This window comes from Primulina tabacum, chromosome 16 (genome assembly GCF_025594145.1).
Source record: "Primulina tabacum isolate GXHZ01 chromosome 16, ASM2559414v2, whole genome shotgun sequence".
Lineage (NCBI taxonomy): Eukaryota > Viridiplantae > Streptophyta > Magnoliopsida > Lamiales > Gesneriaceae > Primulina > Primulina tabacum.
Window position 1 is genome coordinate 4715813 of NC_134565.1, and position 17172 is coordinate 4732984.

The window sequence follows — 17172 nt, forward strand, 5'->3', positions numbered from 1 at the left end:
GCTGGTGGTAATGATGCAACTCAAATATTTTAAATTGCACAGCAACCCAAGCGTCATGATTCGATCGCTCTATGTAGTAGGGACAATTATTACACCTCAACACCGAACCAAAATTTCAAATTAATTCATTACAGTCTGTTATTTTGGTTGAAATCGATATTTAGTTCACTCATATATATACTTTAATTTATATTTTCCCGTTATTTGTTAATATATGCTCTTTTGGTTTAAAATAACTTGATAATTTTTATTTTCTTCATTCTTTGAGTTACTTAACTAGAAAAATTCAATATTCCCAAATTTTTATAATAAAAATTTATTTTTCAAATTTGATACTTATTCAATTTTCGGTTATTATAAGTAGAAAATCACAAAATAGGCCTAATAATAATCACACATCAATAATCATCAAACATTTCAATTAATTGATTATTATTCCAAAAATCCGCAACAATAGATTTTTAAGGTAAAAATTCAGACTCCAAAATTCATATAAATCATAAGACAACATTATTGTAACTTTAATAATCACAACTAAATATTCAATATAATTTTAGAGTCGTTGAATTTTTATCTCAACATTGCATAATTTCAGAACATATGACAAATTGACAATAAACCAACCAATACATAGTAATGAATTATGATTGTGGCAGTTGTTTTATTTTTAATTTTTAAACATGAGACTAAAATAATAAAAAAATAAACTAATAAATTTTTTTCTATTTTTAATATGAGCTGAAAAAATTTAAAATTTAAAAATACTATTTTTTTTTAAAAAAATAAATAGGTAGGGCTGGAGCCACCTTGAGCTCACCCTAGCCCAAGGGTGGCTCCGCCTCTGCCTTAATGACAACGAGTCTCTAGGAATCATAACGCGACTTAAACATGTATAAAACTTCAAAACTTTAAAATATATAATTCAAAACATTAATAAACTTGATCATCATGCTTCTTCATTCAAAAGATTATAAACATTCATAATATGTTTTAAATGATGCAACAAAAAAAAAAAAAGGTCTAAAGGACATATTCGTTGTAGAGATTTGCTGATTTTTTTTAAATAACAAACTTTTGTGGAGTTTTTAAATTTCTACAGACTTTAGCATAATCTCGTATATTTCTAAATATTTTCACTAAATATTGTAGATTTATTTTGCATGACTTTTATTGACATTTGTAAACTTTTTCATTGAACTCCATGAAATTTTTTAAATTTATTATTATGATTTTTATAATTTATTTGAATAATAACTGAACGTGAAATTTTCTCTCTCAATATAATATTTTTACATATTTATTTTATGAAAGGCAACAAATAAGTCAGTACTAAATTTATTGCAATTAAAATTTAATTATTCAATTCAATTTAATATGTTAATTTAAATAATTAATATTTTAAAAAATACATAATAATAATTTTCAATATTAATAAATAATCAAACTGAAAATATTTCATTCATTTTAAATAAATTTTTGTATAAAAAATATGTCAATATTTTTTTACAATATGGCAATGTGAGGGCCATATACTCTAATGACAAATAATGATCAAACAATAATGGTTTGACTTAAAATTTCAGCGGAAATGGTTTAAAATAATTTAAAACGGACCTCAGGGCCTAGAAAAATTTCGGCATGACCTCCCCGTAAGTAGGACATCCCGAAAAACTCAAGCAGCAATTTATATCAAAATATACTCCAACTAGAATCATTAACACGAAACCAAGGTTAAACAACCTATAGCCGCACTGGCCAGGACTAAACAGAAATTAGAACTTACCAAATACTCACCAGATCATGGATATCACAGAGTCGACTCAGAACATCACAAAACAACCAAATACTACTACAGATACACGGGACATCTCCCCGGCAAATAAAGTATATTACAAGACTGAAATAAACTCAAGACATACATATAGACTAACTGGGACACTCCACTGAACAGAACCAATCAATCCAACCTCAATCCCGAGCTCCACTGACGGAACCTCGGCCTGATGCTGCAAAACGACTCGGGAGATCTACCATGGTGCCCAAAAGCAACCACAGTAGCCCCCCAGTAAACAACTGAGGTTAGGATTCTGGTATGAAACAGTTCAACAATAACAACAATAACATAAATCATGCATAATCATATAATAAAATGTAATATGCAATGCATGAAAGGCTCAACGAATAACCGGGATAACAGGAGCCAACAAACGGTACGATAACAACTGGAATAATGCTCGAGCAACAATACAGGGGAGCTACATCGTCATGCAGCTAAACCGCCCTGCCAAGTATGCGAGGTATGCCAAGCTGTGCTGAATAACACCCCTGACTCGGCCTCCATACAGCTGATACGATATAACAGGATGGCACAACAAAACGAACTAGATGACACAATCCCAGCGCTCACCTCAAAAGGTTGCACTAACCATGGGATTGTTCAATCACATCTACGGTTTCATGTGTATAGGCCTATCAGCCACACAATGATCCCGAGATAAACAACAGTGCCAGATAACAACGGATATCAACAATGGGCTAACAAGAACGATAGGGCTCAACATGAATGTCATAATAGTATGCCAGATGCTAAATGCCAATAATATGTCACAATAATAAACATAGATCACAACGAATGCATTTAACAATTTCCAACAGCCAACAAGTCATACACCCGATCAATGTAACACAGAATGGTAATTAAACATAATTTATGTTTTACCGTCGTATGTTACTGAGCTGTAACATACCTTTACCAACTTGAAAATCCAATAACAACTTCACTTCAAGACCCTTGGCCTAAACAAAGCAACAATAAACCGATCATGAACTACATTCCATACCAATGTCCAATTTGGCACAAAAGAGCATAAAATTCGTATCTCGCTCAATATTAACTCAAATCAATATCCGCCAATTGGAAATGAAAGATAACTTGAATATCTAACTTTTTCTAGAAGAAACTATTTCCAGAATCCTAATAGATAAATCCCAGAATTATCAAGAAGACACTGCCACTCAACATATTTTCGGGCAGAATCTCGTACTGAGCAGTTTTGGCAAAATGAGCATAACTTGCTCAATTCTTAATGGAATTTAACGAATCTTATATCATTACGAAGATAACACATAGCTCTAAAACTTTTGTTTGAATCACAAGTCTAGAATCCGAGCGCATAATTGAAAAAAAACTCGAATTACAGTAGGTGTCCTGCACAGCACCATTTCAGAATTCGATTTGACACATTTTGGTAGAAAAAGCATATCAATTCCGTTTCTTATCCAAATTCGATGATTCTAGAGGCTATAGAAATCTAACAAACAGAGCTACAAGTTCTTTTAAGTCATTTCTACAAATTCAAGTTGTAAAAATCGCAGCAACACCAAATCTCTCACCCCAAAACCGGAAGAATTCGTGCAGAAACAGAGCACCGGAAGAGCAGCTTCGATCTACCCGAATCCTTGCTCAAACTTCGCGATTTCTGACTTGAATCGAAGCCTAGGATGTTAGGAAGACACCCCTTTAGACCGATTGAGATTTGGACGCCGGACGGAGGAGATATTGCAACTTTCCCGCAGCTGCTACATGTGTTGCGAAAATTGGGTTGAGGGAAATGGGTTTTCTTCATCTCTCTTTCCTTTTTCATTCTTTTTAAGGTAAGTTGTGTGTATGTATATGTGTATATATATATATATATATATATTGTATATTTGGTTACTCAAATAGTAACTCAAGCCCATTTATCCCGGTCTGAATTTGTTTTGCTCTCGTGTGTTATTTAAACTCTATATGTATTTTTTTATATCGTTTTAACTCCGATATTCTAAAATATATATTTTTTAACACACTTCTAGAATTTATTTGGCATAAATAATTATTTTAATTTACAACTCAATAATTATTCTAATTATGCCAAATTATCGGATAATTAATTACAGTGCCTTACATTTCTCCACCCCTTAAAACAAATTTCGTCCTCGAAATTTCTGTTTATACACATACATCTTACACACGATACGAAACCAACAATACATTACTAAGAATCAAACAGATATGGATAAGATGCTCTCATCTTCTGTTCTGTTTCCCATGTTGATTCTTCTACCCCATGTCTCGACCACTGAACACATACAAGTGGTATAAATTTATTGCGTAAAACTTTATCTTTATGATCCAAAATACAAACAGGATACTCAGTATACGATAAAGATGGATCAAGTTCGACCTCATCAGGCTGAATCACATGAGACGGATCGGGCTCATACTTACGCAACATAGAAACATGGAAAACATCGTGGATGCCAGACAAAGACTGAGGCAAATCCAAATGATAAGCGCAAGTCCCAATACGCTCAACAATCTCGTAGGGGCCAATGAAACGATGTGACAACTTACCTCTCATGCCAAAACGAACAACACCTCTAAATGGAGAGATTCTCAGAAACACAAAATCTCCAACTTGAAATTTTAGAGGTCGACGACGTCTGTTAGCATAACTAGCTTGACGATCTTGGGCAGCTTTCATTCTCTGACGAATCAACTGGACTTTATCATGCATTTCCTGAATAATCTCAGGTCCAGTCAACTGCTTCTCACCAAATTCATCCCAACAAAGAGGTGATCGACATCGTCTGCCGTACAAAGCTTCAAAAGGAGCCATACCAATAGTCACTTGGAAACTGTTGTTATATGAAAATTCTACCAGTGGTAAAGCTTCCTGCCAACTGTCTTTAAAATACATGACCGCTGCTCGAAGCAGATCCTCGAGTGTCTGGATCGTACGCTCTGTCTGACCATCTGTCTGAGGATGGTACGCAGTACTCATCGCAAGTCGTGTACCCATTTCTTTTTGGAAACTAGTTCAAAACTTTGATGTGAATCTAGGGTCACGATCTGAGACTATTGCAACTGGAACTCCATGAAGTCTCACAACATTTTCAATATACAGACGAGCCATTTTCTTGTACGAATACGTCCTCTCATACGGAATAAAGTGTGCCGATTTAGATAATCTGTCGACAATCACCCAAATGGCATCGAAATGACGAGAAGTACGTGGCAAATGCGTGACAAAATCCATAGCCACGTGCTCCCAGTTCCACTGAGGAACCTCCAGGCTATGCAATAATCCTCCCGGTCTCATTCGTTCCGCTTTGACTTGCTGACATATCATACAACGAGACACAAACTCAGCTACATCCTTTTTCATATTCTTCCACCAAAACTGAGGCCGTAGAATAAGGTACATTTTCCTTCCTCCCGGGTGGATACTATATCGAGTACAATGAGCTTCTTTAAGGATGGCTGTACTGCAATTCAGGAATATCTGGGACAACCAATCTACCATTCAACCGAAGAGAATCATCTGAGTGAATTGAGAAACCAGATTGGTGTCCTTGAGATACTAACTCATAAGATTTCAGAACTCGATCATCAGTTTTCTGAGCTGACTTTACAATCTAAATCAACTCTGGCTCAACAGAAATCTGAGATACACAAACATCATTACCTTGGATTTGAAAATCCAACCCAGAGGTGCAAATATCATCTCGCAACTTAGAAACATGAATCGAGGATAAATTAACGTCAACAACCTTACGACTCAAAGCATCAGCAATGACATTCACTTTTCCCGGATGATACTGGATCTCACAATCATAATCTTTCAAAAGATCCATCCAACGTCTCTGTCTCATATTCAGATCTGACTGAGAGAACAGATACTTCAAACTCTTGTGATCAGAAGAAATTACAAATTGCTCCCCAAACAAATAATGTCTCCAAATCTTGAGAGCAAAAACGATAGCAGCTAATTCCAAGTCATGAACAAGATACTTAGACTCATGCGGTTTCAACTGACGAGAACCATAGGCCACTACTCTGCCATGCTGCATCAATACACAACCTAATCCTCGATTTGATGCGTCGGTACAAACAACGAATCCTCCAGAACCACTTGGAATGGTAAGAACTGGTGCAGAAGTCAATCTCTTCTTCAACTCGACAAAACTTGACTCACATTCATCAGACCAAATGAATCTCTGATTTTTCTGAGTCAGTTGAGTGATAGGTCTAGCAATCTTTGAGAAATTTTCGATAAATCTCCGGTAATAACCGGCGAGACCCATGAAACTACGAATCTCTGGCACATTGGTCGGTCGTGCCCAGTTCAGAACTGCTTCCACTTTACTTGGATCGACAGAAATACCATATTGAGATATGACATGGCCCAGAAATACCACTTTATCTAACAATAACTAACACTTGGATAGCTTGGCGTACAACTGCTTCTTTTTAAGAATTCAAAGAACTATCCTCAAGTGTTTAACATGCTCTTCCTCGGACTTGGAATAAACAAGAATATCATCGACGAATACAATCACAAAACGATCGAGATATTTACGAAATACTCGATTCATCAAGTCCATAAACACAGCAGGAGCATTGGTCAAACCAAAATGCATAACCAAAAATTCAAAGTGTCCGTATCTCGTGCGAAAAGCTGTTTTCGGCACATCTTCTTGTCTAACTCTCACTTGATGGTACCCTGAACGAAGATCAATCTTAGAATACACCGAAGTACCTTGCAACTGATCAAATAAGTCATCAATCCTAGGGAGTGGATATTTATTCTTGACAGTAGACTTATTCAGTTGCCGATAATCAATACACATCCGCATCGTACCATCTTTCTTCTTGACAAATAGAATCGGTGCACCCCACGGTGAAGAACTCGGACGAATATAAACTTTACTCAACAAATCTTGCAATTGTTCTTTCAGTTCTTTTAGCTCAACATGGGCTAAACGATATGGTGCTCGAGATATGGGTTCAGTTCCTGGCATTAATTCGATACTGAAATCAACTTCTCGTTCTGGTGGAAAACCAGGAATCTCTTCTGGAAACACATCAGGAAAATCACGGACTACAGGAATATCAGAAATCCCTCGCTCATCTTGCGATAGATCCACAGCATAAACCAAAAAACCTTCATGACCAGAATCTAACAATCGATTCATTTCAATGGCAGAAACTAGAGGAATCTTGGCTTGAGAACCATGACCATAGAAATTCCATTTAGGAGCAAAGCTAGGTCTGAAACGAACTATTCCTCGATAACAGTCAACAGTGGCACGATTTGCAGTCAAAACATCCATACCAACGATGCAATCAAAGTCATGCATAGGTAGAACTATGAGATTCAGGTATAAAACATTTTCATCGTGAAACAAAACCGCATTGAACACCACATTATCAGTGATAATCATTTTGCCCATCGGAGTAACAACAGATAGATTGGAATTCATACTAGTGGTGCGAAGATCATGCGAAACAACGAATGCATGAGAAACAAAGGAATGAGATGCTCCAGTATCAAATAACACTCGTGGTACAAAACCACATAGAGTACAATTACCGGTAATGACAGTACCTGGAGCTGCCTGAGCCTCATCCTCAGTCAAGGCAAATACATGAACAGATGACTGATTTTGTTGACCACCTTGCCCTCTGCTCTGATGCGAAGTGCGACTAGGCTGATGAGAGGACTGGGACGCTGTTGGAATTCTATTACTTTGAGCTCCACCACCTGCCTGGGCTGATTTCCCCGTCTTACTAGGACATAATCTAGCAAAATGGCCAGGCCGACCACAAACATTACAAAACCCTTGAACTCCAACACACTGATTACTGGAATGCTTGCCTCCACAGTGATCACAGTAAGGTCCACTATAGAGATATCCCCCACTGTTCCCCGAACTCCCTGAACTCGAAGAACTAGAACCAGGCTTCTTAAATTGTTTCCCACGTGGACGAAGAGATGCAGAACCAGATGAACTGAATTGTTGTCTCCCCGACTGATAATGTTGGGTAGGAGCTCGATTGCCACTCCTCTTAAGACTAGCTTCAGCCCTTTTTGCTATTTTCACTGCTTCAAAATAATTCAGTGGCTTACCGGTAGAAACAAAAGGGTGAAAATGATCGTTCAATCCTTCAATAAAACTCTCAACAACAGCAACCTGACTTGCAGCAACATGAGGAGCATATCTCAGCATAGCATAAAAAGAATCTGCATACTCCGCAACTGACATATCGCCTTGTTTCAGGTTATGAAACTCAGAAGCCTTAGAACTGTAGAATGATGGAGGACAATAACTCTCCTTAAACTTCAGCTTGAATATATCCCATGATGGAATGATCCTCTGAGCATCTAAAGTCATCAATGTAGTAGACCACCACATTTTGGCACGATCTTTCAACTGATGCACAGCTAATCTCAATCGACACTCTGGAGGATACTCAATCAAATCGAACAATTCCTCAATCTCAGAAATCCATAACTCGGCTTTCTCAGCTCCCTCCGAACCACTGAATCGAGGAGGATGCATAGAATGGAAACGCGCAACTAACTCATCCATCCTAAGATGCTCTAACTGATCAGCAGCTTGCTCCACAAAAGTATCATCAACAACCCGGACACGAGGTCTACCACGCCCACGACCTCGACCTCGAGCTAGAGGAATCTCATCAACAGGAATTTCTCCACCTCCCTACATTCTATACGATAAAACTACCAAAACAATTAGAATGGAAGTAAACAAATCATATAATTACATAAGCATGTTTTCAAGTAGTATACACATGCGCAACAACCATTTTAGTGCCAAGACTCGAGTGTCCTAGACTCTAGTTCGAGCGTATCCCAGTTTACGCTCTGATACCAAGATGTGAGGCCCATTTACTCTAATGACAAATAATGATCAAACAATAGTGGTTTGACTTAAAATTTCAGCGGAAATGGTTTAAAATAATTTAAAACGGACCTCAGGGCCTAGAAAAATTTCGGCATGACCTCCCCGTAAGTAGGACATCCCGAAAAACTCAAGCAACAATTTATATAAAAATATACTCCAACAAGAATCATTAACACGAAACCAAGGTTAAACAACCTATAGCTGCACTGGCCAGGACTAAACAGAAATTAGAACTTACCAAATACTCACCAGATCATTGATATCACAGAGTCGACTCAGAACATCACAAAACAACCAAATACTACTACAGATACACGGGGCATCTCCCCGGCAAATAAAGTACATTACAAGACTGAAATAAACTCAAGACATACATATAGACTAACTGGGACACTCCACTGAACAGAACCAAGCAATCCAACCTCAATCCCGAGCTCCACTGACGGAACCTCGGCCTGATGCTGCAAAACGACTCGAGAGATCTACCATGGTGCCCAAAAGCAACCACAGCAGCCCCCCAGTAAACAACTGAGGTTAGGATTCTGGTATGAAACAGTTCAACAATAACAACAATAACATAAATCATGCATAATCATATAATAAAATGTAATATGCAATGCATGAAAGGCTCAACGAATAACCGAGATAACAGGAGCCAACAAACGGTACGATAACAACTGGAATAATGCTCGAGCAACAACACAGGGGAGCTACATCGTCATGCAGCTAAACCGCCCTGCCAAGTATGCGAGGTATGCCAAGTTGTGCTGAATAACACCCCTGACTCGGCCTCCATACAGCTGATACGATATAACAGGATGGCACAACAAAACGAACTAGATGACACAATCCCAGCGCTCACCTCAAAAGGTTGCACTAACCACGGGATTGTTCAATCACATCTACGGCTTCATGTGTATAGGCCTATCAGCCACACAATGATCCCGAGATAAACAACAGTGCCAGATAACAACGGATATCAACAATGGGCTAACAAGAACGATAGGGCTCAACATGAATGTCATAATAGTATGCCCGATGCTAAATGCCAATAATATGTCACAATAATAAACATAGATCACAACGAAGACATTTAACAATTTCCAACAGCCAACAAGTCATACACCCGATCAATGTAACACAGAATGGTAATTAAACATAATTTATGTTTTACCGTCGTATGTTACTGAGCTGTAACATACCTTTACCAACTTGAAAATCCAATAACAACTTCACTTCAAGACCCTTGGCCTAAACAAAGCAACAATAAACCGATCATGAACTACATTCCATACCAATGTCCAATTTGGCACAAAAGAGCATAAAATTCGTATCTCGCTCAATATTAACTCAAATCAATAGCCGCCAATTGGAAATGAAAGTAACTTGAATATCTAACTTTTTCTAGAAGTTTCCAGAATCCTAATAGATAAATCCCAGAATTATCAAGAAGACACTGCCACTCAACATATTTTCAGGCAGAATCTCGTACTGAGCAGTTTTGGCAAAATGAGCATAACTTGCTCAATTCTTAATGGAATTTAACGAATCTTATATCATTACGAAGATAACACATAGCTCTACAACTTTCTTTTGAATTACAAGTCCAGAATCCGAGCGTATAATTGACAAAAACTCGAATTACAGTAGGTGTCCTGCACAGCACCATTTCAGAATTCGATTTGACACATTTTGGTAGAAAAATCATATCAATTCCGTTTCTTATCCAAATTCGATGGTTCCAGTGGCTATAGAAAGCTAACAAACAGAGCTACAAGTTCTTTTTAAGTCATTTCTCAAATTCAAGTTGTAAAAATCGCAGCAACACCAAATCTCTCACCCCAAAACCGGAAGAATTCGCGCAGAAACATAGCACCGGAAGAGCAGCTTCGATCTACCCGAATCCTTGCTCAAACTTCGAGATTTCTGACTTGAATCAAAGCCTAGGATGTTAGGAAGACACCCCTTTAGACCGATTGAGATTTGGACGCCGGACGGAGGAGATATTGCAACTTTCCCGCAGCTGCTACATGTGTTGCGAAAATTGGGTTGAGGGAAATGGGTTTTCTTCATCTCTCTTTCCTTTTTCATTCTTTTAAAGGTAAGTTGTGTGTACGTATATGTATATATATATATATTGTATATTTGGTTACTCAAATAGTAACTCAAGCCCATTTATCACGGTCTGAATTTATTTTGCTCTCGTGTGTTATTTAAACTCTATATGTATTTTTTTATATCGTTTTAACTCCGATATTCTAAAATATATTTTTTTAACACACTTCTAGAATTTATTTGGCATAAATAATTATTTTAATTTACAACTCAATAATTATTCTAATTATGCCAAATTACTTGATAATTAATTACATGGCCTTACGGGCAAATTTTTTTTTTAAAAATATATGTTTTTAAAAAGTACAAATAAAAAGAAAAAATAAATAGATGAGAAAAGAATGAGAATTAGTGTTTATATTGAGTATGTGAGTTTTAGAGATTTTCCAATTATATCCAAATGTTTAGGTTGAATCAAAGATATTTTTAGACATTTTATTGTGGTACCTTAGGGTTTAATTTTTGTAGTTAATAGAATTTCATGGAGTCAATAAAAGTATATTGATATTTTTGAATACCTAGAGACTTTTGTAGAGTTTTTAAAAGTCAAGTTTGAATATCGCGTGACTTTTTAAAATTCTAAAGAAGTTTATATTGAATACAACTAAACTTTTATAAGAATATAAAAGTCTAGATTGAATACCTCTAAATTTTTAAAATCCATAAAAGTAATTAAAAGTATAGAACCAATACACCCTCCTTAGAACGTGCTTCTGCGTTTAATACGTTCGAAATATGATTATCGGTGCGGTGGAACGTCGGTGACGAATGGAGGACGATTTCTACCTTTTTTCTCGACGAAAACCCATCAAAACTCACCTTAAGATGCAAATGAATCGAGTTATTGTTGATGGAATGAAGAACGAGGAAGAAAATCGAAGAACGAAGTATAAAAAAATGGATATTTCCCTTGCCAAGAATCCCAAGTTTCGGCCGCTATTACTCTTTCAATTCATGTAAATTGGTGTGTGAGTGTGTGTTAAGGGCTATTATTTTTTTAAAAAAATAAATAATAAAAAGCTTCTTAATCACTTAATTAATGGCTATAATCATCCTTAATTTTTAATTAATAAATTAGGCCCATCAAGATTATTAAAATCACTAGGTCTCAAATTAAAAGATTTAAAAAAATACATGCATATTTCCAAAAATCCCTTATAAAATACATAAATTACTTGCTCCCACTAATTAATTTAAATTTGACCCTTAAAAATACTAAATTCTTAAATTATTTAAAATAAAAATTTTCTTAACAAAAAGAAAATTTTAAATTTTAAATATTTAAGACCTTAATCATTTCCGGCCCTCCGTTCTCGACCAACCACCAATATTCGTCTGAAAATCTTTAAATTATGAAATCAAGCCAAATTACACTATTAATCATTTAATCAATCAAAATATATCATTCATACATTTAAAATCATTTAATTAAAATAATTTAGCCATTTAATAATTTTCATGCATGCATTTTACGTAACCGGATTTTTGGACGTTACAGAGGAATATGAAGAAAATGATGAAAGGTATTTGATTCCCAAATAAATGATATTTGATGTAAAATACTTATGTTCAAAGTGAGAAATGAGAATTCCCTCGAGAAATCTATAAGAAAGTGTTGGGTGCCTAGAGATAAATGTTTGAAATGAACGATAGGTGCAAAACAAGTTCAATAAGAGAGAATCGTCATTTTAATTGAGAAATGTACTTGAAAGAAGAGGGAATGTAAGAGACAGTAGGGGATTTATGGACAAAGACCAAGGAATTAAAAATACTATCAAACATCATCAACTGTAAAACCAAGAAGCCAACAAAATTTTGGGGATCAATGTGAGACCCATGCCCTTAAGCCCAATTATCATGTAAGGTCTAGAAATTCGAACAACGTAACCAAACTGCATGCAAATCTAGTGGTTATTAAGATGTTTATTTAATTATTTTTAAATGCATTTAGTGCATGGTTATGACATGATTTCATGATTTTATGGCATATTTTATGTTGGGGATCGATATAGAGTTTAGAGGGCGGGAGGTGAATAAACTCTTTCTTTTACTGAAAGTTTTTGCAAAGAGTGCTAGAATCCTGTTAGATATTGTAGCTAATCTTGTTCGAATGTAAGTCCAGCAGATCACAATAATAAGTGCGGAAACGATCCGATGGAGTAAGGTGAAAACAGTAAAACAATAGGCAGTAGACAACGGTTGTTTATGAAAGTTCGAAGATGAAATCTTCTACGTCTCCCCTTCTTCTGTTCCAGAAGGTATCACTAAAAGATTTTGGATTTTACAGTACACACCCACTTTAGCAGGGCTTATTCTTTGCCTACTGAAACTCTTAGTATCTCAACACAATAAATTCAATACAATGAAGTTCTGGAAAAGACTCTTTTCCAGATTACAAACTCTTCTCAAAGATATAGTAAAGGTTTAGCTAGAAGATGTGAAGAAACAGCAATACAAAGTGATCTTGGAAGATCATATGTAAATTATGAAGCGTGTACTGCTTTTCTGTAAGTTGAGCTAGAAGATAAGGATTGGTTCGTGGTTGCTCAAAATAACGTTGGGTAGATAATATGTTCCTTGAAAAATAATCAGCGCATTTCTCTATATGGGTTTGATCCATATATATAGAAAACTTGGATCCAACGTCTATAATAAAAAATGACTCCTTTGACTTCTGATAGAAACAACTTTATTTCCTAAAAAAGATCATGCATAAAGCTTTCAGAATAATCAGTCTTTGCTTTATACCAAAAATGGTAAAACGCATTAAATGACTTCATACAACATTAATGGTGCAATTAATACTAGTACTAGGTAAAGTAACGGTAACATTTAAGATTGAATCGATTAAGTAAAGCCGTTAAGTACTAATCTAGTAAGCCAAGTTCTGCTTATAAAGCTAAGTTCTGCTTCTGTTTTTCTAAGCTGTTGAGTACTATCAAAGGTACTGTTTTTGTTAAAGCCGATACGATAGATTCTGCTTTTATATTGTCTTCTGGTTAATGCTATCCCTACTTGTTTTGATTCTCATCATAACAATTAATTAAGTCTATCAATTTTTCCCTTTGCGGTGATGCCAAAACCTAGAAGTTAGTAACGATGAATATGAAAGCAGATAGCAATTATAACTAAATAAACGATAACTATTTAAACAGTTAAATAGAGTTTAAAAAATTAAAATGGTAAGGAGTTTTAATCATCCGTTCCAATGTCTCTGAACAAAGTTTCCTGATCCTGAGGATCTTGGTTTCTGAAGGAGGATTCTGCATGATGATGTCCTTCAGATCTACCTTCTTCTGTCCTTCCTTATATCCTATTAACTGCTTCTCCCTTTTTGGCATCAAAACGAGTGATTAAATCATCCACTCGGCCAGTAAGATTGATAATTCCATCATTCAACATCTCCAGAAATGGGGCTTGGTTCGAAACTCGATCATTAAGGGCTTGAAGAGATTGAAATTGGGACTCAATCTTGGCATCGATGGTTTCAAGTTTCGAATCAGTAGCTTCAACTTTATTTGAGATTGAGCGAAGAGACGAGTCATGATTATAGACAATTTGAATAACATCAAATTGACTGAGCATGATGTTAGCATGACTTGTTAAAACATTTTTCCCGAAGTGGCTGGATTCAACTTCAAGCTTTGCCAATGATTCTGCCGTGTTAATGACTTGTTTAGATACGTGTTCACGGAAGAAGTTGGGAACACTGACTTCACCAGCATGATCATAGGACAACTGTTTTACTATCTATGAAACTCTTTCAATGTTCCGTCTCAGTATGTCAATCTCAGACTCAAGATTAAAGTGCTCTTCTTCTGATGATGGAGTTCTTGCGAGTTGATGCTCTGAGATTTCAGTAAGATGAGCAATGTGAGCTATGTGATTCGGTGAATCAGTAGGAGGAACAATCAAGGCAGTAGAAGAGACAATTTCGGTTGGAGCAGTGGTAACAGCTGGACTGTTCAGCAGACGTTCCTCCAAAAGCAGTAGATTTGTCAGGAACTCCACTCTCTTCTGGTTGTACAGCTTCAGTGGTTACCATTTGCGCACCAGCTGGAATGGATTCAAATGGAATGTTCAACAGAGCTTCCATTTCTGCTTGATGAGATGCAGAAAATATCTCCAAATTTGGCATTAGTGAAGCAGCATCTGATCCTTCCGTCGGTTGTTCTGCTGGATGAGCTTCTAAAATGACCACATCATCAGCTTGAGTAGGTTCTGGAGCAGTAGAGGCAGTAAGAGCAATGGATTGAATCACTTCATCAACTGAAGCCAATTCCCGAACAGAAATAAGTGAAGATGATTGAGTAGGCAGCTTCGGTGATGCAGGAGTACTGGAGACCTTAGCTTCTGGTGGAGCTGAGGTCCGTTCCTCAACTGGCTTATTCTGAGTAAAAACGGGGACGAAGCCTACTTGATATTGTACAGGCTCTCCAAAGGCCTATTCTTGAGCAAGAATTTGCTCATTCATTAGTCTAAATCTATCGGTCAAAATATGGAAAACATGCTGATCCTGAGCAGCAGTAGGAATCATAGAGTCGAAATTCGACTTAAGAGTCTTTAAAACATATTCCAGCTTCTGATACTTCAGCTGCTCAAGAATGTAGCTTCGCCTGCTCATTGCCTCAATCACATTGTCAGTTTTGGTAAGATCAAAAACTTTCTTCTGAATCTTCACCGTTTTTCCGTGTGCGCCCGGTGTTTTAAATTATGTGATAGGATGGAAAACTCGAACCTTATGCCAGTCATCAAATAAAGTCATGCCTTTACTGGCAGATTTCTCAATCCTCCTCCATGTGAAGATCAATACCAGTCAAGACGGATTACTTGGTACTAAGAACTTTTGGTTCTTCAACAAGTTTCACTTTGCATTTATCAGAAGATGATACATGCATCACTGGTCTGAATGCAGAAGACCCTGCAGTAGATTCCCGAATGACGACTCCAGAAGTGGGTCTGAAAGTCGGAGCAGTAGTTCAGGTGGTGGCAGTAGAAATGGCTGCTGGCTTAGTGACATGGACAAATTCTGGTAAAGAAGAGGTGGCTTCTAGAAACACTTGTCTCAAGGGGACATTGTCTAAATCACCAATGGCTGATGTTTTCTTTATGCGAAGAATAGTGCGAGCCTTCTTCTTTCTAGGAGTGGCTGGCAGAGATGCCTTGGTAGGAGCAGCAGACTCCTCGGATACTGTTTTATCTGAATCAGTGGAGATAACCACCCTTTTTCTCTTGATCTTCTTCTGAGGTCCTTGAACCTCAGTTTGAGCATCTCCCACCTCCTTCTTCATAGCAATGAACTCAGCCACAGTAGACTTTGGCCTTAAAGCAAGTACATTGTCAGCATCGACAATTGTTACGTAAGAAGCTTCCTGTTCAGTAGTGAAAGGAAAACCAGCATCCTTAAGCATTGTGCTGATCTGAAGAGCAAAACCAGAACTCTTTCTCACAACCAAATCCTTCATTATTCTGAAAAGAAATCGACTCCATTACACCTTATACTCAGAAGTGATAGCTATCATCACTTGAACCTTCTCTTTGGTCAACTTATCAAACGTACCAGCTTTGACCAAGAGTGCCTTTGCGACAATATCAGCCAGCACTTGATATTCCATTGTTAGAAGCTTCTTGAAACAGGAGGGAGAGAGTTCCTCTCAAGAAGCTGAGAAGCTGAGGAGGGCAGTAGACATCTCCTCCTTAGAAATGCCAGAAAATTCAGAGATGCCTGAAAATGAGAGAAAGAAAGTCGATCCCAATAGTGCAGCATCAATAGAGATGGATAAATTATCCTGGGAATAAATGATTTTTCCTTCCTCTATGGTTGCCTTGGCATAGAATTCTACGAGAGCAGTCTTGTAGATAATAGCATGTTCTTCCAAAAACCTTCTGAGACCAGATTTCTCAATAGCTTTAAACATGGTGATGAGATTTTCGTCCTTGATTGTTAGGACTGATGCAAAATTAATTTGATAGGCGTTTAGTATGTGTTGGGATCGATTAGGGGGGTAATCATTGAGCTACAATAGCTCGGTTCTTGAAATATTGAACACCGATGAATTAAATCGTGTTTGGTTAAAAACCAAGCGGAAGATACTCGAAATAATCCTTCGTAGAAACCGATTAAATATTTTGTAAACCATTTAAAATATATGCAAGTTGAATGAGTAAAAATATTCAGTTGAAGCATTTTATCAAACACTTGGTATACAATATTTTGATATTTGAAGAACACATAACAATGCATCTTTAAAAACAGTGAAAATGATAAGCAAATGCAATAAACAAATAGACACAAATTTGTTTATG

At 36.7% G+C, this 17172-nt stretch overlaps 1 long non-coding RNA gene across 1 annotated transcript; it reads right to left on the reverse strand.

Moving 5' to 3' along the window:
- Window positions 1–1570: 1570 nt before the first annotated feature.
- On the reverse strand, window positions 1571–3658 carry LOC142529777 (uncharacterized). The gene is made up of 3 exons (XR_012815963.1): window positions 3394–3658; window positions 2748–2796; window positions 1571–2027 (listed from the first exon to the last, which is right to left on the reverse strand). It is a non-coding gene; the product is annotated as an uncharacterized LOC142529777 (long non-coding RNA).
- Window positions 3659–17172: the final 13514 nt, after the last annotated feature.